Source organism: Rutidosis leptorrhynchoides, chromosome 2 (assembly GCF_046630445.1).
Source record: "Rutidosis leptorrhynchoides isolate AG116_Rl617_1_P2 chromosome 2, CSIRO_AGI_Rlap_v1, whole genome shotgun sequence".
NCBI classification, from domain to species: domain Eukaryota; kingdom Viridiplantae; phylum Streptophyta; class Magnoliopsida; order Asterales; family Asteraceae; genus Rutidosis; species Rutidosis leptorrhynchoides.
Window position 1 is genome coordinate 260,353,168 of NC_092334.1, and position 24,672 is coordinate 260,377,839.

Consider the following 24,672-nt stretch of genomic DNA (forward strand, 5'->3'; position numbering starts at 1 on the left):
CCCATGGTAATAAATTAAAATTAACACGTCAAACATCATTATTACGGAAGTTTAAATAAGCATAATTCTTTTATTTTATATCTCATCATACTTTTATTTATCGTCATTTTATTTATCATACTTTAAATTATCGCACTTTAAATTATCGCACTTTTATTTATCGTCATTTACTTTACGCTTTAATTAAGTTGTATTTATATTTAATATTTTGCATTAGGTTTTAACTGTGATATAAGACTTAAAATCGACAAACCTGTCATTAAACGGTAAAAACCCCCATTTTATAATAATAATAATAATACTACTTATATATATATATATATTTCTATACAAATATAGTTGTGAAAAAATATAGCGTTAAACTCAGCTAACTCCCTGTGGAACGAATCGGACTTACTAAAAACTACACTATTCTACGATTAGGTACACTGCCTATAAGTGTTGTAGCAAGGTTTAGGTATATCCATTCTATAAATAAATAAATAACTTGTGTAAAATTGTATCGTATTTAATAGTATTTCGTAATAAAAATATAATCAATTTCATATACACCGCTGCACACATACAGTATTTTTGGCGCCACTGCCGGGGAACATACGCCGAAGCGAAATGCTATGAAAAAATATATAAGTTTAAATCTATTTTTGTAAAAATATAATAAGTTTTAAACATAAAAATACAAAAAATATAAGAAAAGAGAAAAGAAAAATAAATAAATATATTTCTATATTTTTAAGTGTTTAAATTAAAAAGTTTTTTTTTTTAAGTTACAAAAACTAATAAGTATTTTTTTAAAATATAAGTTTTATTTAAATTCTATTTTCTATAAACTAAAAACAGAAAATAAAAGGCAAAAAAATAAAAACAAATCTGAGCCTGCAAAATTTGAACCTGCATTAATCTGAACCTGCTTCTCATGCGACCGCATGAGAATGGAGTGTTAAGGCCATGCGACCGCATGGAAAGGTCTGACACGCCCGGTACCTTAAAGCATTAATTACGGAGTAAGTTTTATTATTAATTATTATTAAACCTAATTAGGGTTTAGTTATTTAATATTTAGTTTTAGTTTTTAATTAAATTTGTATTTTTAAGTTTTAATTAGTTTTATTAATTATATAGATTAATATTTTTATATAAATAATATAAAAATAATATTTTTTATATAAAATTGTATTTTTGTAACTTTAAATTTTATCTTTAAATTTTGTATCTTTTTATTCGTTAATTTCGTAATTTTTCATATTTATCGTTCGTAATTAGTTTTAAACTTAGTTTTCACCGTAGTTATTTTATGTTCCTAGATTTTTAAGTTTTGCCGTAAAATCCCTTAGGTGCTTTTTCTTTAGATTAAGATTTAGGCGCTTTATAATTTTGCGACGTAGTTTATAGATTTTAGTACCTAATTAAGTAATTATCGTTTTCCGTTTAGAATTCCTTTTAAGCTTTAGACGCAAGTTTTAATTTTTAGTTTTTAGATTTTTAAGTTTCAACGCTTTACTTTCTTATTATTATTTTTTGACTTTTATTTTTCGATGCTTATTTTTCGACCTCTTATTTTTCGACGCGCTTTTTCTTTTTCATTTCTACACTCTAGTTTTTAGGACATAGAATTTTTATCTTCTTTAAATTTCGACAAAAAATTATTTTAAACAATTAAATTGATAGACATCCAAAATTTTCTGATTCGTAGTAATAGGTGGATTTGTTAGTGGCGAGTTGTGGGCTTCTGATTTAAAGAGTCCTGGCTACCTGCTGCATCTATTGGCTATTTGAAATGTGGGCAAAATCAGAAAAGTTTATTAATTTGATAACTTTAATAATTTTTATCTTTATAACTAATAGGATATTCAGTGAATGCACCGAGCAAAACGTTCACCACCTTTCATACGTTCACCTCCAATAACTCGATCAAGACATCTAGCCAATATTGTTGCTGTTGATTTTTCTTTAGAATCATCATCTAATCGACCAAGTACTCCAATTCAAATTTTCGATAATCTATTTTTTGAACACGACCTCACAATTGAGAACCCGGAGGATATTCAAGGATAATTCAGAGATCCTGAACCACTAATCATTCCTCCTGAACCACCAATCATACAACCAGAGATTGTGGAGGAAATAATAATTAAATCAGAATCCTCTAGTGATTCAAATTCAACAAATTCAATCATGGAAAATTCCGAAACCTCTAAGTATGTAAGATCGAATGAGAGCCACACGCACGGGCCAAGGTCATGCCATTACTCAACTAGACATTAATGTGCCAGATTATGAAATCAAAGGACAAATCCTACACATGGTAACTAATCAATGCCAATTTAGTGGTACGCCAAAAGAAAATCCAAAAGAATATCTTCGAACCTTTAATAGGATCTGTACTTTATTTAAAATCAGAGAAGTTGAGGATGAACAGATCTATCTCATGTTATTTCCCTGGACTTTAAAGGGAGAAGCCAAAGATTGGTTAGAATCGTTACCTGAAGGAGCGATTGATACATGGGATGTTTTTGTTGAGAAATTTCTTAAAAGATTCTTTTCGGCATCTAAAGCCGTGAGACTTCAAGGAGAAATTGTTACGTTCGTGCAAAAGCCAAATGAAACATTATATGAAGCGTGGACAAGATTCGGAAAGTTGTTGAGAGGATGTCCTCAACACGGTTTAGACACTTATCAAATAGTACAAATATTCTACCAAGGTGTCGACGTTTCTATATGAAAAGACATCGACACAGCAGCTGGTGGTTCCATTATGAAGAAAACTGCAACTGAAGCTCACAAAATTATTGATAACACTGCCTCCCACTCACATGAGTGGCACCAGAAAAAAGATATCCTTCGATCATCTAAAGCGGCTAGAGCCGATTCTAGCCATGACTTCGATTCCATTTCTGCAAAGTTAGATGCTTTCGAGAGACGAATGGAAAAGATGACTAAAGATATTCACGCAATACAAATTAGTTGTGAGCAGTGTGGAGGACCACATTTGACAAAAGATTGTCTCAGTGTTGAACAAACAATGGAACAAAGAGAGAATGTTTCATACATGAACCAAAGGCCTGGAAATAATTATCAGAATAATTATCAACCGCCAAGACCAAACTACAATCAAAATCAGAATTATAACCGAAATGTTCCATACAACAACCAACAAGGTCCTAGCAATCAACAAGTATCTAATAATACTTACAACCAGCAAAGACCTATTTTTCCATATAAACCACTACAAACCGATGATAAAAAGCCAAATTTAGAAGATATGATGTCAAAGCTAGTTGAATCACAAATGCAATTTTCCACATCTCAGAAATAAACTAATGAACAAAATGCTCAAGCATTTAGAAATCAACAAGCTTCAATCCAAAATCTGGAACAAGAAGTAAGTAACCTAGCGAGGTTAATTGGAGAAAGAAAATCGGGGAGTCTACCTAGCGACACAAATACTAACCCTCGAAATGAAACAGCTAAAGCCATTACCACAAGAAGTGGTATTACACTTAAACCACCTGAAATACCTGTAATTTCTGATGACTCTATTCCTACTACACAGGGACCACAGCCTGAGCAAGAGAGGGAATCAGAACTGGTAGTTGAAAAGGTTAATGAAGATAACACAGTTAAGGTAAAGCCTTATGTTAAACCATACCAACCACCGCTTCCTTACCCGAGTAAAATGAGAAAAGAAAGACTTGAAACCGAACAATCAAAATTCTTGGATATGTTTAAACAAATAAATGTCAACCTTCCTTTCATTGATGTGATTTCAGGAATGCCAAGATACGCTAAATTCTTGAAAGATCTAATCACAAATAGAAAGAAAATGGAAGAAATCTCGGCTGTTACAATGAATGCTAATTGTTCTGCAGTACTGCTGAATAAGATACCAGAAAAATTATCACATCCTAGAAGTTTCACAATTCCATGTTTTCTGGGTAGACCTTGTTCAATAGAAGTATTGGCAAACTTAGGTGCTAGTGTAAATTTAATGCCATATTCATTATACGCTAAATTAGACCTTAAAGATTTGAAACCAACACGAATAAGCATACAACTAGCCGATCAATCAGTAAAATATCCTAGAGGGATAATGGAGAACATGCTAGTTAAAGTTGGTACTTTAGTATTTCCAGTAGATTTTGTTATTCTAGACATGGAAGAAGATTTTCGAGTTCCTCTTATATTAGGAAGACCATTCTTAAACATGGCTAAAGCAATAATAGACGTATTCAGTAAGAAACTGACCCTAAGTATAGAGGACGAGAGTGTTACCTTTTCTGTTGATTGAGCCATGCAACAGCCGCAATCTGCAGATGACACATGTTATTATGTTCAAACTGTAGATTCACAAGCAGAATTGTTACAAGAATTTCCAGAATTACAAAGAGCCAGGAATGTTCTTTAGGAGAAGGAACTAAACCAATTGACGAAACTGAAATGTTAGCTACACTCATGGCTAATGAATATGAACCAACAACAGAAGGACTTTAAATGCTGAAAGAGGAAGACAGATATCGATACAAATCATCGATAGAAGAACCACCGATATTAGAGTTAAAGCCACTTCCAAACCTTTTGGAATACGCTTATTTACATGGTGAATCTGAATTACTTGTAATAATCTCGTCTTCTCTTATGGAAAATGAAATATCTCAACTCATTTCTGTGCTAAAAGCTCATAAACCAGCTATTGCATGGAAGATTCATGACATTAAGGTATAAGTCCTTCGTATTGCACACATAAAATCCTTATGGAAGAAGGTCATAAAACATATGTGCAACGCCAACGAAGACTAAATCCTAACATGTAAAGTGTTGTTAAGAAAGAAATTATTAAACTGCTCGATGCAGGTTTAATTTATCCAATCTCTGATAGTCCATGGGTAAGCCCAGTTCAATTCGTGCCTAAGAAGGGTGGCATCACTGTCATCATAAATGAAAAAGATGAGCTTATTCATACTAGGACTATAACAAGATGGCGTGTTTGTATCGATTATAGAAAATTAAATGACGCCACCAGAAAAGATCACTTTCCCTTACCTTTCATTGATCAAATGTTCGAAAGGTTAGCTGGAACAGTTACTATTGTTTTCTTGACGGTTTCTCCAGATACTTTCAAATTCCAATCGCACCCGAGGACCAAGAGAAAACTACATTCATTTGCCCTTATGGTACTTTTGTTTACAAACGCATGCCATTTGGACTTTGAAACGCCCCTGCAACCTTTCAAAGGTGCATGATGGCGATTTTTCACGACATGATAAAAGAATGCATAGAAGTTTTTATGGATGACTTTTCAGTCTTCGGTGATACTTTTAAAACATGTCTAGTTAATCTTAAACGAATGCTTGTTAGATGCGAGAAATCAAATCTAGTACTTAATTGGGAGAAATGCCATTTCATGGTTAAAGGAGGCATCGTTCTTGGTCATAAAATTTCAAGTGAAGGAATTGAAGTGGATAGAGCTAAAGTAGATGTAATTGCTAAACTTCCACATCCCACCAATGTTAGAGGAGTTAGGAGTTTTCTAGGACATGCCGGTTTTTACCGACGTTTCATAAAAGATTTTTCTAAAATTGCCACTCCTATGAATAAACTCCTTGAAAAGGATGCCCCATTCATCTTTTCAGATGAATGCATTAAATCTTTTAATATTCTTAAAGAAAAACTCACTAATGCGCCGATCATGATAACTCCAATGTGGAATCTACATTTTGAACTCATGTACGATGCAAGTGATTTTGCAATGGGAGCCATTTTAGGTAAAAGAATTGAAAAACGATTTCAACCTATTTATTACGATAGTAAGACGTTACAAGGAGCACAAACGAATTACAAAACTACTGAAAAAGAACTCCTTGCTATTGTCTTTGCTTTTGCCAAATTTCGTTCATATCTCGTTCTAGCTAAAACAGTGGTATATACTGATCATTCTGCTCTTAGATACCTATTTTCAAAACAAGATGCCAAACCACGATTAATCCGTTGGATCTTACTCTTACAAGAATTTGATATTGAAATCCGAGACAAAAAGCGAGCAGAAAATCTTGCCGCTGATCATCTTTCTCGTCTTGAAAATCCTGAATTAGAAGTTCTAAATGAATCGGCCAATCAAGATAACTTTCCTGATGAATATCTTTTGAAGATCGATTATAGTGAAATTCTATGGTTTGCAGACTTTGCAAACTACTTAGTATGTGGATTCCTTGAAAAAGGGTTGTCGTACCAAAAACGAAAGAAATTCTTTAGTAATATAAAACACTATTTTTGGGAAGATCCACAACTGTTTAAAAGTTGTCCTGATGGAATAATACGCCGATGCGTATATGGGGATGAAGCTAGTTAAATCTTAAACCATTGTCACACAGGACCAACAAGAGGGCATTATGGGCCTCAACTCACAGCAAGAAAAGTTTACGATGCAAGATTCTATTGTCCTACAATTTTCAAAGACGCACACCTTCTTTGTAAATCCTGTGTTGCTTGTCAAAGGGTCGGAAAAATAAGTCAGCGAGATGAAATGGCACAAAACGTCATTCAAGTATGTGAAGTATTTGACATTTGGGGTATTGACTTTATGGGTACATTTCCAAAATCTCATAATAATCTCTACATTCTCGTTGCCATTGATTATGTATCTAAATGGGCAGAAGCACAAGCTCTTCCAACTAACGATGCACGAGTTGTAGTCAACTTCTTAAAACGTCTTTTTGCAAGGTTCGAAACACCGAAAGCTTTAATAAGTGATCGGGGTACTCATTTATGTAATAATCAACTTGAGAAAGTTCTCAAAAGATATGGAGTAACTCATAAAATCTCAACCTCTTATCATCCACAAACAAGTGGACAAGTTAAAAATAACAACCGAGCATTAAAACGTATTCTAGAAAAAACCGTAGGATCAAATCCGAAGGAATGGTCCATGAAATTGGAGGATGCACTCTTGGCTTTTAGAACAGCCTACAAAACTCCAATTGGAACCACACATTTTAAACTCGTTTACGGAAAAGCATGTCACCTTCCAGTAGAAATTGAGCACAAAGCATTCTGGGCTTTGAAGACATGTAATCTTGATTTGTATGAAGCCGGACGTCTACGATTAAGTCAACTAAATGAATTAGAAGAATTAAGACATGATTCATATGAAAATTCGTTAATCTATAAGGAAAGAACGAAGAAATGGCATGATAAAAGAATCAGAAGTTCAAAAGAATTTAAGGAAGGAGACCGAATTCTTCTTTTCAATTCACGATTCAAGTTATTTCCTGGAAAATTAAAATCAAGATGGTCTGGACCGTTCATAGTCAAAAGAATTTTCCCATACGGAACAATAGAGCTGATAAATTCAAATGAGATTGAATTTAAAGTTAATGGTCACAGAGTCATGGTCCGATGGAAGTTGAAAATGAAGTTAGTCATAATTTCACCACCAAAGAAAACCCTCAGAAGTCATAATTTCACCACCAAAGAAAACCCTCAGAATGAAAACATAAATATCTTTTCAACATGTGAAAACCAAAAGTGGAAGATGGAGAGATTTCAAATTCGAGTGATGAAGAAGAATTTCTATATAAACCTCCCATTCCAAGAAACGAAGAAAAATATGAACAAGAAGTTCAAGTAGAAGTGAAAGAACCAAAAAAAGAGCACCCGGAAAAGGTTAACAAACCAACTCCACTTACTAAAGTGGGAGACCCAGGTGAATTTATCATTTTTTGCTTGCTTAATGATGGTGCTATGTATAATGGGATCGTAGATTTAGGGGCAAGTGCGAATATTATGCCTCTTTTCTTATACAAAAGATTAGGTGTGGGTAAATTTAGACCAACCATTATAGATGTTCAATCATTTGACCTAACCATTAAACACCCGGTTGGAATAGCCAACAATTTACTTGTTAAAGTGGAAAGTTTGACCTTGGTTGCCGATTTCATAGTTATTAATATGGAGGAAGACCTTGATACTCCTCTAATTCTAGGTCGCCCATTTTTAGCATCCACCGACGCGTTCTTTGATGTAAGAGAGGGTAGAATGACACTTAGGGATGGTGACAAATCGATCACCTTTGTGAACCGAAAGTTTAAATCTCCAGCAACCAAAACTGTTGAACCAATAAAAACGCCTAAGTGTGGGGAAGATGAAGTAACACCTAATGATGACCTGATAACAAAGAACCCCGTTGTTGATACGAAATTAGATGAACCCGTTTTTAACAGTTTAACGAAGAAACTTTAAAAACGGATTCAAGATGCTAGGATTAAGGGGAACTTTAAGTTATGTAATGGATTAGTATCCAATTTTTTGCCTAAAGAAAAGGCGATGTTAATTGAATTTGTGAATGTTACAGAGGAAATTAACAAATGGCTTGAAGCAAAATTCAGAGATATGAAAGTTGTTGATGGTCCAATTGAAGTTAATAATGAAGTTAATCAAAATTTCGATACCACAACTAACTAAGTGTGGGGAGAATCAAATATTTTAAGGATAATATAATGCTATCTAGAGTTAGATTTTCTATTTTCGTGTAGTTCTCAAAAATGGAATCCGAATGGTCTTTCTCTAGCAGACCCTAAAGAACTAGTCTTCTCCCTCCATTCTGAATTTTTGTTTATAGGTTTTACGAGATGAAGAATTCCTTTGATTTGAACCATGGTCTACTACTACACGCTATGATTACTAAACGTAATAATAACACTTTTCCGAGTGAACTGGTATCATTCATAAGAGGCAAAATGGACGAAGTAATGAAAGAACTCAGGAAGAATCACAATCAGATACATTTTGGTAAAGGAAAATCAAAATCCGCAGCAAAAAGAAGAGCACGACACCTTGAAAGATGTCATTAATTCGGAAAATGGTCACACGAAGGGAAATGTTCGAACAATCAGACACATTCCAATACCGAGTTCGTTACTTTATGCAGAGAAGGACCGTTCATGTGAAGACCCGTCCTAATCCATCCGGATGAAATCCATATCGATTATAAACGATTCACAACAGTTGATTACATCGCGAGGTATTTAACCTCTATATGACACATTTTACAAACATTGCATTCAATTTTAAAAGACATTCTTTCTTTACAACGAAAATTGACGGCATGCATACAATTTCAGAATATATCCAACTATAATTGACTTAATAATAATCTTGATGAACTCGATGACTCGAATGCAACGTCTTTTGAAATATGCCATGAATGACTCCAAGTAATGTTTCTAAAATGAGCAAATGCACAGCGGAAGATTTCTTTCATACCTGAGAATAAACATGCTTTCAATTGTCAACCAAAAGGTTGGTGAGTTCATTAGTTTATCATAAATAATCATTTTATAATTTTAATAGACCACAAGATTTCATATTTTCATTTCTCATAAACATACGTCCCATGCATAGAGACAAAAATATCATTCATATGGATTGAACACCTGGTAACCGACATTCACAATATGCATATAAGAATATCCCCATCATTCTGGGATCCTCCTTCGGACATGATATAAATTTTGAAGTACTAAAGCATACGGTACTTTGGATGGGGCTTGTTGGGCCCGATAGATCTATCTTTAGAGTTCGCGTCAATTAGGGTATCTGTTCCCTAATTCTTAGATTACCAGACTTAATAAAAAGGGACATACTCAGTTTCGATCATTGATAATGCTAAAAACGAACATATATTTCATAGCATTATTCCTCAAGAAAAACAAGCTTTTAGTTGCAATTGTTCTATTTACAAGTGATATTCGTTTAAATAATAAAAGGTGAAGACAAAAGACAGATTCGACGAATTGAAGACGCAAACGACCAAAAAGCTCAAAAGTACAAAAGACAATCAAAGAGATTCAAATTATTGATAAGAAACGTCTCGAAATTACAAGAGTACAAGATTCAAAACGCAAAGTACAAGATATTAAATTGTACGCAAGGACGTTCGAAAATCCGAAACCGGGACCAGAGTAAACTCTTAACGCTCGACGCAACGGACTAAAAATTACAAGTTAACTATGTATATAAATATAATATAATATATAATTAATTATATTAATTATATATATATTATATATATAAAATAAATCGTCGGCAAGAAAGACTCCAAACATGGGTGAGCTGTAAAAGTAAACTCCGCGACTCGCGGAGTTTGAAGGCAAAATTGGCCGCGAGTCGCGGACCCCCAAAATGAGAAACTGCCTATAAAGCCAACCGAATTCTGAGCATTTTTCATAATATTTTTCTTCTTCTCTCATAATACTACGTAAAATATATATATATATATATTTATAATTTATATTTTAATTTTAATTATAATTCTAATAATAAGGGTATGTTAGCGAATGTTGTAAGGGTGTAAGTCGAAATTCTGTTCGTGTAACGCTACACTATTTTTAATCATTGTAAGTTATGTTCAACCTTTTTATATTAATGTCTCGTAGCTAAGTTATTATTATGCTTATTTAATCCGAAGTAATCATGATGTTGGGCTAATTACTAAAATTGGGTAATTGGGCTTTGTACCATAATTGGGGTTTGGACAAAAGAACGACACTTGTGGAAATTAGACTATGGGCTATTAATGGGTTTTATATTAACTAAACAATACCTTGTTAATTTAATATACAAACTTATAATTTGATGTATTTATATATAACCACATACGCTTGACTGGGTACGGTGGGCGGGATATCTATAAATACCAATAATTATTCATTTTACCGGATACGGAACTGGATTAATAGTTAATAAACTTGTTGAAACAGGGGTGAATTACATTTAAGGGTAATTGGTGTAATTGTTAACAAAGTAGTAAAACCTTGGTTTACACGCAGTCGATAACCTGGTGTATTCATTAAACAAAGTATTAAAACCTTGTTACAATTCGAATCCCCAATTAGTTAGAATATTTGACTTCGGGAATAAGAATAATTTGACGAAGGCTTTCGCTCTTTATATTTATGACTGATGGACTATTATGGACAAATCCGTATGGACATATTAAATAATCCAGGACAAAGGACAATTAACCCATGGGCATAAAACTAAAATCAACACGTCAAACATCATGATTATGGAAGTTTAAATAAGCATAATTCTTTTATTTCATATTTAATTTCCTTTATTTTATATTTAATTGCACTTCTAATTATCGCACTTTTATTTATTGTTATTTAATCGCACTTTTAATTATCGTACTTTTTAATTATCGCAATTTTATTTTATCGCACTTTTATTTATTGCAATTTCATTATCGTTATTTATTTTACGCTTTAAATTAAGTCTTTTATTTATTTAATATTTTACATTAGGTTTTAACTGCGACTAAAGTTTTAAAATCGACAAACCGGTCATTAAACGGTAAAAACCCCCCTTTATAATAATAATATTACTTATATATATATATGTATTTCTATAAAAGTAAACTAATATAGCGTTAAGCTTTGTTTAAAAAGATTCCCTGTGGAACGAACCGGACTTACTAAAAACTACACTACTGTACGATTAGGTACACTGCCTATAAGTGTTGTAGCAAGGTTTAAGTATATCCATTCTATAAATAAATAAATATCTTGTGTAAAATTGTATCGTATTTAATAGTATTTCCTGGTAAAATTTAATAGTATTTTATACCACTCCGCTACCACATCAATCATTCAACCATATAATGTAGTTTCAATTACTTGTGTCTATTTCGTAAAACAGTTATAAAAACAGCGCATGTATTCTCAGTCCCAAATATATATATTACAAAAGAATTTAAAAAGGGATTAATGAAACTCACCTAATGTATTTTGTAGTAAAAATACATATGACTATATTGAACAATGCAGGGTTGGCCTCGGATTCACGAACCTAAATCAATTGTATATTTATTAAAACATATAATCGTAATCGAGCAAGTTTATATATATTATTATTAATAATATATTTGTTATATTTCATGTTATTTGGATCATTTTAATATATTTAATTTATATATTTTATATAGTTAATATTTATCATTATTTATATTATACATATATATGTAAGGTTTTATATATGATAACAATATATATTTGTGTATTAACTGATACATTTTATATATATAATTTAGTAATTATCATTTTAATAATAACCATATAATGATACGTAATATTAATATTATTGTAATGTATTGTTGTATAAAATATCTATTTGTAATAATACCAGTATTGAATTGACAAGAATGATAATAGTAATGATAATAATAAGAGTAATAATATTAGTAGTAATAGTATCTATTTTAATGTATATGGTAATGGTAATCTTAATAAAAATGCTAATTTTGATAATTTTAATTAAAATGATACTTTTAGTAAATGATAATAATATCAGTGCTAATAATACATATCAGATTTATCCTAAGTTTCTTATAATTTCTAAACTTATGACTACAGTTTCTATAACTTAAATTTGTAATCGTATTCATAATTGTACCTATATTCAAATAATTATGGCCATTTTTCATAATTTTTATCGTATCACTTTTATTATTAATTTTGTAACATGAATGTTGTTAATATGTTCATAATCATCTTAATGACGATAATCATAATATTACAATAATAATCATAATAATATTAATAATAATAATAATACTAATACTAGTAATAATAATAATAATAATAGAGTGATAATAATAATAATAATAATAATAATACTTAATGATAATATTAGTAATAATAATAATGATAATACTATTAATTAGATAAATGATAATAATAATAATTATATTTTAATTCTTAGGAACTAATAACACTTATCTTAATAATAACCATAATCAATAATAATGATAACAACAATAATAATAATAATAATGATCATGATAATAATAATAATTATAATAATAATGAAGTGATAACAATAACAATAAAAGACTACTACCTCACAAGAATAGGTTCCAAAAAGAATATAATTGCCCTTGCTCGGACTCGAACCCGAGACCTCTCGGATACACACAAACAACCTTAACCAACTGATCCATTCGATTTTTACTGATTATAACTCTTCTAAATATTATTTAACCTATTAACTTCTGTTTCCCTTTCATCTTCTCTTCAAACATATAAATTGGCCAAGACAGTTTTAAATTGTCCCAATTAAGATATTTTAAAACATTTGTAAATAATAGAAATCAGATGTCAGATGTTAGCATTAAAAGGAAAACGAGAAAAAAAATAAAAAATAAAAAAATAAAAATAAAAACTGCTACTGCAGTCTCGACGCATACAGAAAAAAAAAATCTTGATTTTTAATTAGAGATCTTTTTAACAAAAACTTACTTCATGAAATAGGTTGCAAAACCCCTTTAGAAACTATCTGTGTACCTAACTGAATCTGAAACATCGAATTAAAAACGAATTTTGAGAAGAACTATTATTTTGACTTTTGAAAATATATCTTTGACTTCGAAATTCGACTTTAATTTTATGAATTAAGAACTGAAACTTTATATATAGATTAAATGAAGGATTTCTAACAATCCTCCATTTATAGATTTTTAAATGCGACACAGAATCATGATTTGGCTCAAAAGTTGAAGAACGGGTTTTGCAGTCTGTTTAAAAAAAATTATTAATTTAACTAATTTAACAGTATTGGGTTGTTGAAATTGATATTGGAAATGAAAGGTAGTTCGAATGGATCCAATATTACAATGAATTAGTCGATCTTATAATGGAATCAGTCGACAGCCAGTATAAATATAACAGGAATTAAATAAGAAAAAAATATATAAAAGCAGATTACGTTATCTACTGAGTTTGGATGTTTTCTATTGATTGAATCACAATAGGGGACAGAAACAAGATAATGCTACAGATTGAGAGCTACTGATAACAGATCCTGATTCCAAATGAGTACGTTCTATAATATAATGTATATTAATATATTAATTATTAGTAATTATAATTAATTAAAATCCTATTAATAATTGAATTAATAATAATAATAGTAATAATAATAATAATGTTAATATTATCATTATCAATTATCAAATAATACTAAAAATGATATCAATAATAATTTATAATAATAATAATACTAATTATTAATGGTAATGGTAATAATAATATCCAATAATAATACTAATATTAATCATAAATACTAAAATTAAAATTTTATTATTAGTTATAATACTAATGATATTAATAATCTTAATAAAGATAATAATAATACATAACCATTTATAGTAATTAAAATTATAATCTTACTACTAATTATGATATGAAATATGAATAATGATAACAACAATACTAATAACACTAATATTAATAGTAGTTATGTAACAATTCAGTTGTATCAATTTCATATTTATGTAATATACAAAATATTAATAATAACTTTGTTATTAATATTAACTACATATTCTAATAATAGTAGTGAAAGTAATATTAATATTAGTAAAGGTAACAACTTAATTGCATTAGATTTCTTATCTATATCTATTATCTATAACAGTATAACTAATACTGATATTAATTATTAATATTAATATTAGTATTAGTATTAATAATAATAATGAAAGTAATAAAATCTTATTTAATTTGTTTAATAATATATTGTTAATTATGTAATATTTAATAATCATATAATATATTATATAGTAACTTTTACTGAATCTTTATCATTTAACTATATATATATATTATTTAATAATATACATAAATCTCATATGTCTATATATTCATTTTAAATTTTACTTAATTATTTTGTATCTTATTTAACATATCTAATTCCAATGTTTAAATTATATTTTATAATTTTAAATTACTACACATATTTATATTTACATATATATATGTACAATTTTATTTACAAACAATGGTTCGTGAATCATCGAAATTAGTCAGAGAGTAATTGATTACGTGACTATAGTTCCAAAACTTTTGAGGTTAAAAATTACAGACTTTGCTTATCGTGTCGGAAACATATAAAGATAAAGTTTAAATTTAGTCAGAAATTCTCGGTTCGTCACAGTTCATATGTTTAAAAGAAAAGTTATTGAAAAATCGTGGATACGCTTATGTAGCTATGGAAAACCAAATCGAACGACTCTCCTATGAGTCGACTAAAGCAGGTCTCTGAGAATTCTATCTCACAGGTAAGTATGTACAGTTTTTATTTTTATTTATTGCTTTTAACCTTTTGATAATAAATGCTGAATCGTTTGCTATAAAGTATTAAATTGATATTCAATAAAATTAGGTATAATAAATCGAAATTATTGATATCATATAAAAATTTAATTCATCACTGCGAAATTTACTGTTTATTCATAAGGTATAAATGAAGGTATTTCGTATGCCCGAGAGACATATTAAATTAATGTGGCTAATGTGTTATGATCCAAGTCGGGTCATACCCAATAACAAGCTTACCAACACTTTATATGTATTTAATCTTAACGACCGGATCGTTAAATAAATACGCGACACTTGAACTTTAGAAAATCGGTTTTCTAAAATGTTATTACTTGAAATAAATTATTTGGATAAGTTGTATTTAATTATTTATAGGTTTAAATAATTATGTTGTGTTATATTTTATAAAATTGGTTTATAAAATAAGTGACTTAACAAATGCATACTTTATATAATAAGTTTTATATAAATTACAAAGTATTTTATAACAAGTTTTATAAAATATAAACTTTATTATATAATTAAAAGTGTGCAGAATTTTGGAGTCTCCAAGGAGACACCCATGCCTTGTTTTGTCACTTTTAAGATAGCACAACTCCTAAGGTACATGCTTAAGTAGTTTACCAAAGCCTTGACTCAAGTAATACATGCAAAAATACACTTAAACACATAAAAAAAAACTGCAAAAAACTCTTTGCTGCTGCTGTCTTTTTCCGTGACCAAAGAGGGAAGAAAAAGGGTTCTTCATTTGATTTTGTAAGTTCTAATTAAGTGTCAAATAAATCCTAACTAAAAGCTAGGGTGTTGGTGCAAAGTTTGGGGTATAACAACTTGAGGTTTCATACTTTTGAAGCTCCATTCATCATCATCTTCTTCATCATCAACTACATAGCTTGGAGAAGGTATAATCTCTTATCTATCTTGTAGTTTGTGAGTATGTTTCACAACTTGATCCTAATTAGGATTTAACTTTAATTAGTTAAAGTTTAACAAGTCTAAAATTGGTAATTACATGCTTCCGCTAAGTTTGATTCTTATTATGTTTTAAGCATTTTGGAACTTGTTAAATCCCAACAATAAATATCTTTAATCAATCAATTCAAAATATTTCAGAAATTCGTCAGGAGTAAAACTAGGTAACATAGCTGAAATTACTTTACCTAAAAGAGGGACGTATATTTTTGTTAATATTTAATGATTAAAGTGGGATAAAAGACAAAAAATATTTTTATTTTTATTATTTTTATCTTGTTTTTAAAATTAATATATAATAATGTTATTTTTAGTTTGTAAAACTAATATATTTAAATATTAATAATATTTATATGAAATTTTATTAATGTGCATTTTAAATTTAATTTTGGTGTGAATTTAAAAATAAAAATGTACTTTATTTCATTAAGTTAAAAATATGATTTCTAAAATTCATCGTGAGTTAAAGACTAGGTTGTGGGACCGAAATTGCTTTATCCGAGGGCGGGACGACAAATTTTGTTATCAATTATTTTTTAATCTTATTGAATTAAAGTATGCCAAAAACATTAAAAAAAATATCCTAAAATCTTTGTTTTTAAAATAATCGCTTTAAAAATGTCAAATTTTAAATTTTGTCGAGGGTCGAACTAGGTAAACGTAACGAAACGACCTCAACCTAAAAAGGAACAAAATTTTAAATTAATGAATTGTTTTAATAGTAAAGGTTTTTATAATATATATATATATATATATATATATATATATATATATATATATATATATATATATATATATATATATATATATATAAGACCTCATGCGATTGCATGGGATTTACACTACATCTCCATGCGATCGTATGGGCTGGAAAAACTGGTCAGGTATCAAAAGCAGCACCAGCTGCTCTTTGCTCCTCACAATATACACACACAAATATGAACACACACACACAAACACTCCTAAAATCATAAATTTTTCATCAAATCACTCCAAATTTCGTGCTACAATCCACTCTAAACATGCCTTTGTTCGGATTTGGGAGGAAGAAGGTAACGATTTCACCCCTAAAGTCTTTAAATTCGAATTATAGTGTTCTTGAGCAAATTTTTGCCTAATTCAATTTTGATGATTTCTAGCTTAATTAGAGTTAAAATTGTTTGTATATTATATTTGTATAACCTAGATTGATGCTATTATTCATAATTTGAAGCCTTAAACTTCAATTTTTTTTTGAAATCTAGGGTTTGTGTTCTTGAGTAATTTCGGACTTTTTGATATAAACAGGTTATGGCCAATTTTTTTTATGAATTATTTTGTTATGAATTATTGCTAAATTAAGTAGTGTAATATGTTTAGGGTGCTAAATTATCTAAACTTTGAACCTAAACATGATTTTTGAGCATCAAAGTGGACTTTTTAAGTCTAAAATTCATGAACTTGATTATTTTGATATAAATGCCATTGAAAACTTGTTTAATTGCTAGTAATGGTTATTTTGACATGTTATTTGAGTTGAATGGTTATGAACATTGTATACATTTTCATATATGTTTATTTGAAAAAGTGTAGAATTGTTAAAATGATGAAAATGTGTATAAGTTAATATGAATTTAACATGTCATTGTAATTGTTTTAATTTATTATTTTGCTAACACTAATGCATATTTGGATGTATAAAATTTTGTGTTTAATGTGTTTTGCAGAGAAATACAGATACAGACGGTGCATCATCGTCTAGACAACCTGAACAAGAACCACAGCCAGAGATGCCACCTGGGCCACAACAAGAACAACACCACTATGATCAACATTTACCATATCATGAGCCGGAACCACTGTTTTACACTCATTATCATCAATTTCAGCCTCACCAGAGGATTACGCACTTACTTATCAATGAACAACAGTTACATCCCAACCTAAGATTCGATCGTTGTTGGACAGAGTACCCGAAATTTCAAAAGAACATGCACATCCTTTACCACAAAAATATTGAAATGTCTCGGGTAATCGATTGGGAGCCTTTAGAAGCGGTTAACCTAGCCGACTCGGTTAGAGGTTTACTAGTTCAGAGGTATGGTAACTCCATATTTAATGACTGGATTCGCCTATTTACCACGTGTAGAACTATATATAGAGAATGGTGTGTTGAATTGCTTAACACTATAGAGTTAAATATCAGGTTACTATGTTAGAAGATAAGAGTTTTATTAGATTTCTTTTAGGAGGTACAATGTACAGAATGTCCATGTTGGACATGGCTAGGGCTTTACTAATCTACACCCCCACTGAGATTATTACACCTGATTATAATAGTTTAATTGCCGAAGGTGAAAGAGTAGATAGGAATTTTGACGCTAACGTCATATGGAGGCGTAAGTCAAGATTTAGGGAGTTTACGCGGGGTGGAAGATTAAATGTCCCGTTCATATTGATTATAAACGTTCCATATTAATTGATTTCGTTGCGAGGTTTTGACCTCTATATGAGACGTTTTTCAAAGACTGCATTTATTTTTAAAACAACTATAACCTTTATTTTATCAATAAAGGTTTCAAAATCATTACGTAGATTATCAAATAATGATAATCTAAAATATACTGTTTACACATGACCATTACATAATGGTTTACAATAGAAATATATTACATCGACATATGTTTCTTGAATGCAGTTTTTACATAATATCATACAAACATGGACTCCAAATCTTGTCCTTATTTTAGTATGCAACAGCGGAAGCTCTTAATATTCACCTGAGAATAAACATGTGATGTGAAGCGAGGTGTATATAAAATAGTTATTATTTTACTAGGAAAACACTATTAAATACGATACAATTTTACACAAGATATTTATTTATTTATAGAATGGATATACTTAAACCTTGCTACAACACTTATAGGCAGTGTACCTAATCGTACAGTAGTGTAGTTTTTAGTAAGTCCGGTTCGTTCCACAGGGAAATCTTTAAACAAAGCTCAACGCTATATTAGTTTACTTTTATAAAAATACAAATATATATATAAGTAATATTATTATTATAAAGGGGGTTTTTACCGTTTAATGACCGGTTTGTCGATTTTAAGACTTTAGTCGCAGTTAAAACCTAATGTAAAATATAAAATAAATACAAGACTTAAATTAAAGCGTAAAGTAAATAATGATAATGAAATTGCGAATAATAAAAGTGCGATAAAATAAACTTGCGATAATTAAAAAGTACGATAATTAAAAGTTCGATAAAATAAAATAAATAAAAGTGCGATAATTAGAAGTGCAATTAAATATAAAATAAAGGAAATTAAATATGAAATAAAAGAATTATGCTTATTTAAACTTCCGTAATCATGATGTTTGACGTGTTGATTTTAGTTTTATGCCCATGGGTTAATTGTCCTTTGTCCTGGATTATTTAATATGTCCGTCTGGTTTTTGTCCATAACAGTCCATCAGTCATAAATATAAATTGCAAGTGTCCTTGTCAAATTATTATTATACCCGAAGATAAATATTCCAACTAATTGGGGATTCGAATTGTAACAAGGTTTTAATACTTTGTTTAATGAATACACCAGGTTATCGACTGCGTGTAAACCAAGGTTTTACTACTTTGTTAACAATTACACCAATTACCCTTGAATGTAATTTCACCCCTGTTTTAATTATTCTAGTGGCTATTAATCCATTCCCGTGTCCGGTTAAATGAACGATTATTCGTACATATAAATACCCCGCCCATCGTGTCCGATCGAGTGTATATAGTAATTTATAGGGACGCCCAATTGTAAATCTTTATATTAACATTAACAAACTTTCATTTAGTTAAACAAATATAAAGCCCATTAATAGCCCATAGTCTAATTTCCACAAGTGTCGTTCTTTTGTCCAAACCCCAATTATGGTACAAAGTCCAATTACCCAATTTTAGTAATTAGCCCAACATCATGATTACTTCGTTTTAAATAAGCATAATAAAAACTTAGCTACGAGACATTAATATAAAAAGGTTGAACATAACTTACAATGATTAAAAATAGCGTAGCGTTACACGGACAGAATTTCGACTTACACCCTTACAACATTCGCTAACATACCCTTATTATTAGAATTAAAATTAAAATTAAAATATAAATTATATATATATATAAGTTTTACGTATGAAGAGGAAGAAAAAGATGATATAAGATATGAAATTTGATCAGAATTCGGTTTGCTTTATAGCCAGAGTAGAATTTTGGGGCTCCGCGACTCGCGGCAAAAACCTCTCCAAACTCCGCGAGTCGCGGAGATGTATTTACAGCTCACACCCTTGGAGTTTCTTGCTGCCGACGGTTTTTAATATATATATATAATATATATATAATTAATATAATTAATTATATATTATATTATATTTATATACATAGTTAACTTGTAATTTTTAGTCCGTTGCGTCGAGCGTTAAGAGTTGACTCTGGTCCCGGTTCCGGATTTTCGAACGTCCTCGCGTACAATTTTATATTTTGTACTTTGCGTTTTGAATCTTGTACTCTTGTGATTTCGAGACGTTTCTTATCAATAATTGGAACCTTTTTGATTGTCTTTTGTACTTTTGAGCTTTTTGGTCGTTTACGTCTTTAATTCGTCGAATCTGTCTTTTGTCTTCACCTTTTATTATTTAAACGAATATCACTTGTAAATAGAACAATTGCAACTAAAAGCTTGTCTTTCTTGAGGAATAATGCTATGAAATATATGTTCGTTTTTAGCATTATCAAATATTCCCACACTTGAGCGTTGCTTGTCCTCAAGCAATATTGTCTTGAAATACTAGAATCACTTCTTTATTCTTCACACTTTGTACATCAATGATTTCTATACGGCGGTATAAACAATGGTAGTAACGATATGGTTTACAGTCCCACATGACTATAAAAATTTAGATCCATTAAGGAAATTGGATCTTTATGAAAACATTTGATCTTTTGAAAATTAAATCTAGTTTTTACCCTAGATAAGTTTTCCGGAATAACCCTTTACCGGTGTTTGCAAAATATTTTTGTGGGTTTGGTGGGTTTCAAATTTGAAAATTTTAGCTCAAAACTTGCGGTTTTGTGTCACCCACTTGCTAACCTTGTATTTGGAAAGCAACACGTCCAGTTTACTTGTTCCGTATATTACCTTTCGACAAACTACCGTCCGGTTGTAAAGGAAAGCGTTGAACAAGCAACTGTTTAAGGCAATGTCCCGTGACATGCTTTTGATTATGGTCTATAACGTGTCGGACGCAATTACTATCCTTGGTAGGAGCAATAGTAAAGCTCACCCTTATAATTTGTCGGTTTGGCACAAAGTCCTGTCTTTGACCATGTTATGCAACCACCGTTCTTACGGTTGACACCCGATTTAGTTCAGGTGACCTAATGAATTCCAGGTGAATTCCTAGGATTTTACGTTCAATGGTAATGAACGCATTGAAAATAGGGTTTTCAGAAAACAAATCGGTTTATAATTTTGATCAAAATATTTTCTCGTTCAAGCTCGAGTTTAGATATCATTGAATTCCATGAGTTTGAATTCTCAATCTTTAAGGTCAATCTCTAGGATTGAGTAATATCAGTCTTAAAAGCTGATTTTTAATCTTTAAGGAGATTATCCTTTCTGGGGATCTGATTCATTAGTCTTATCCAGCTAATTTGCACGGTGCCCCCCCCATTGTACGAGATAAATCCTTCTCATGGTTAGGATAAATCTGACCACTTGGCGACCCTGTTTAATGCTGAGGTCCGTGGATTTCCTGCTGATTTTAGTGATGACTTTTCTAGATTTTTCGTCAACCTACAGCTGGTCTGGACGACAACTTCATGACCTAAATCAAGAAGCGCGTTTCTTTTTCGGAAGACTTTACTTCCTTTTAATGATGGAATTGATTCATCGTGTAGATCCATCTCTTCTTTTCTTTCATCGGGTAAAACAGTTTAGTTTAGTCCAAAGCAAAAGTATTTTCAGTTATTTGTTATAGATATATGTGACATATGTTTAAAATAACTTGGTAAATTTTCCCACACTTGGCTTTTTATTTTTCTTTTTATCGTCCTCTATTCCATTTTAAATGAATTTTTTAATTTTTTTCTCAATTTATGTCCTTTCCGAGGTAACAATAATTTCGGTGTTAAAACCTAGTTTTATCGTTCATAAATATGTATAAACATGATTTTGAATTCATTTAATTGAAAATTTTGAAAATTTTTACTAGAATTGGGTAGTCAGTATATAAGACTAGGGCTGTTCTTTTTTATCAGAGAGCACTAGATTCTAATACAACTACTGCTTTACTAGTATTTTTAATGGTAACCAAGTGTTTAATATAAAAATTTTAAAATCCAAAAGAATTTAATCCCTTCCCACACTTAAGATCTTGCAATGCCCTCATTTGCAAGAAATCAGTAACAATTTAAATTATTGAGGGTGATTTGTGTGAAAATGATTAAATTTTTACCAAAGTTTCCAAATATATTGGCGTTTGTTTGCTGAATGATAAATGGTGCACATCATTTGTTCATTCCGTCTTGTTGTTATTTCACATATATTTTGCATCTTGTCGTCAAAATTAGTTGCTTTTGCTGAACTTAATGTCAGTCTTTGAAAATGCGTTGTTTTACCCTGTTGTGTACATAAGATAAACTGCAAACATATATACATATTTTTGAAGTTTGGTTTATTACCCCACATTCAAAAATTATTAAAGTCTAATAATAAAAGTTAGACAATTATAAAAATGATTACAATATTAACAAAAATATTAAACGTATCAATAATTACAAATTACAAAATAATAATAATAATAAACTAAGGATGATATTGGTACCAATAGGGGTTCCAGGTATAACCATAAGTGCTATAGAATGCTTCGGCAGGATCATACATAGGATATGGTGGCTGCATCTCTATCGACCAAGGAGGGAAGACGGGTTTCGGTGTAGGAATATAGTTTCTACCTATATGTTGGCAATGCGCTATGATCTGGTTCTGATGAACTTGCCAATCTTCAAATGCTCTCTGTCTAGCATTTTCGTATTCCTGAGAAGCTATAAACCTATGCATTTCTTGCATCTCATTCCCCCCTCCTACATTACCTTGTTCCTGGTTTCTCTCCACCTGTGGATGTCTACCATGGTATCGTACTGCGGCGTTATTTCGCCTCTTCAAAACTTTCGCACCATGGTATACATTTAAACCTATAGTGTCGCGGGGTTCCGGCTCTTCTAGTAATAATCCCCCCCGACTTATATCCACACCGAGATATTCACCAATCAAAGTAATAAAAATTCCACCTCCTATTATGCTATGTGGACGCATCCCCCGAACCATAGCTGATAAATAATAACCCACACAATATGGTATACTTACAGCGCTCTGTGGGTCTTGAATACACATATGGTAAAACAAATCTTGTTCATTTACCTTTTCTTTGTTTTTACCCCTTTGTGTAATCGAATTAGCTAAAAACCTATGTATTACTCTTAATTCGGCTCTATCTATATCCAAATAAGAGTAGTTTCCCCCTTTGAAACGGTGATGGCTTGTCATTTGACTCCACACACCGTGTGTATCAAAATTCTCATCTATCCTTCTACCGTTTAGTATCAATCCTCTACAATCGGCAGACGCTAACTCCTCAGGCGTATATATACGTAAAGCCTGAGCCATGTCCAGTAAAGACATGTGGCGCATCGAACCGCCTAACAAAAATCTAATAAAAGAACGATCGGTTAAACTAGCTACCCGATCATTCAACTCTATACTACATAACAACTCTTCACACCATACTTTATATACAGGTCTGCGTATGGTGAATAAACATATCCAGTCATTAAAAGAAGAATTACCATACCTCTGTACTAGTAATTCCCTAATTGGCCCGGCCAATTCTACAGCTTCTAAGGGTCCCCATTCTATGACCCTCGGTACCTCAACAACCTTGGAATGAAGAGTATGCAAACCCCGTTGATATTTTGGATAATCTATCCAAAGTCTGTCAAATCTCAGGTTCGGGTGCAACTCTTCCAAATGCATATCGAAAAAGGTCATGACTGGATGAGGTACATCCTGCTTGTAGTAGTTATCCACCTCCTGTTGTTCCAAATTCTCAGCAGGAGCATGGCGGGCTTGGGATGAAGATTCACCCCTTTCATTCTGCAAAACACATCAAACACAAATTTTGTGCATCCAAATATGCATTAGTGTCAGCAAAATCATCAATCAAAATAATTACAATGACATTATCAATTTATATCAAACTTAAGCTTATTTTCACATTTTTATCAAATCTACATTTTTTCAAATAAGCATATACGAAAATTTTCGCCAAGTTCATAAGCATTCAACTCAAATAACATGTCAAAATAATCATTACTAGCAATTAAACAAGTCTCAAATGGCATTATCTTTCAAAAATCAAGTTCATGAATTTTGGACTTGAAAAAGTCCACTTTAATTCTCAAAATCATGTTTAGGCTCAAAGTTTGGATCATTTAACTACCTAGACATGTTACACTACTCA

The 24,672-nt window shown here is 30.7% G+C and overlaps 1 non-coding gene across 1 annotated transcript; it reads right to left on the bottom strand.

The window, feature by feature from the left end:
- Positions 1–2,560: 2,560 nt before the first annotated feature.
- LOC139895200 (small nucleolar RNA R71) lies at positions 2,561–2,667 on the bottom strand. The gene has a single exon (XR_011775662.1). It is a non-coding gene; the product is annotated as a small nucleolar RNA R71 (small nucleolar RNA).
- Between the last annotated feature and the right edge of the window lie 22,005 nt (positions 2,668–24,672).